Below are 1,420 nucleotides of genomic sequence, written 5' to 3' on the forward strand. Positions count from 1 at the left end.
TGTGCACCATCCTCTGATAAATTGATGGTGAGGTAAGGAGCCGATGTCACACAGGTTAATATTATTAAACCTCAGGCTCCAGTCGATCTAGGGGGTGCAGTCCTCAAGTAGTTAACACCGTCCTTTGGATGGGGGTTCTAGCATCTGTAGAAAAACTCAGGAAATATTCATCAGATACTATTATCTAGGTTCTTCAGAGAGGAGCTAAAGCAGAGGATATGGGAAAAGGGTCTGCCCCTGGGGAAGATACAAGAGCAGATACAGATTTGAGGTTCAGATCATCATAAAGTTTAGAGACAGACAGTGAGTAAGTTCTACCATTTTTTTTTTAAGGTGACAAGTCCCTTTTGTTTAGCAATTGGAAGAGCAAAAGGAAGTTGTCAGGGTTTTTCTGCAATAAATAGTTCTTCTGCTTCTCTTTCCAGTGGCGGAGTCTGGAGAAGACGTGCAGAAATGGCACCTCGCAAGGGGAAAGAAAAGAAGGAAGAACAGGTCATCAGCCTCGGCCCTCAGGTGGCTGAAGAAGAAAATGTATTTGGTGTGTGCCACATCTTCGCATCCTTCAATGACACTTTTGTGCACATCACTGATCTCTCTGGCAAGGAAACCTCTGCCGTGTAACTGGTGGGATGAAGGTGAAGGCTGACCGAGATGAGTCCTCTCCATATGCTGCCATGTTGGCTGCCCAGGATGTAGCCCAGAGATGCAAGGAGCTGGGCATCACTGCCCTCCACATCAAACTCCGGGCCACAGGAGGAAATAGGACCAAGACTCCTGGACCAGGGGCCCAGTCATCGATCAGAGCCCTCGCCTGCTGAGGGATTAAGATTGGGCGGACTGAGGATGTCACCCCATCCCCTCTGACAGCACCGGCAGGAAGGGAGGTCGCCGTGGTCACCGTCTGTGAACAAAACTCTTCAAATTATTGCTTTCTGTTAATAAATTGCTTTGATGTAAAAAAAAAAAAATAAAAAACAAATTAAAAAAATAAATAGTTCTCACTAAACTGTGAGAGAAAAAGCGAAAACTAAAGTTAATATTATTTACTGGAAATGGAGTTTGAAGGTGAAGCTAAAAGGTGGAGACTCAATAATGGTAAACAGTTTATGCATAAATAAACTTAGACTTAAACAAGAAGACTTCTTTTTCTTCCTCTTTTCTAACAGAAAATTCTGTAGTGGGTAGCCCAGGACTAGTGCAGGGGAATTTTCATTGCCATTATCTTTCAGGCTCATTCTATCTTTCCACTTTGCCATCTTTGCCACTTGATTTCATCCTCAAAGTCGTCTCATGGTGGTCACAGGCTTCTGTTGCACCAGTCATTGCATCAGCATTCCAGGAAACAGGAAAACTATAAAAGGCTAAATGCCAAACTGAGTCAGCATTCTTTAAGGAGTTTTCATAGAAATTCTACTCAGTA

At 43.5% G+C, this 1,420-nt stretch overlaps 1 pseudogene; it reads left to right on the forward strand.

Moving 5' to 3' along the window:
* Nucleotides 1–437: 437 nt before the first annotated feature.
* LOC122420304 lies at nt 438–968 on the forward strand (annotated as a pseudogene).
* The last annotated feature ends 452 nt before the right edge of the window (nt 969–1,420 follow it).

The sequence above is a fragment of the Cervus canadensis genome, chromosome 1 (genome assembly GCF_019320065.1).
Source record: "Cervus canadensis isolate Bull #8, Minnesota chromosome 1, ASM1932006v1, whole genome shotgun sequence".
In the NCBI taxonomy this organism is placed as follows: domain Eukaryota; kingdom Metazoa; phylum Chordata; class Mammalia; order Artiodactyla; family Cervidae; genus Cervus; species Cervus canadensis.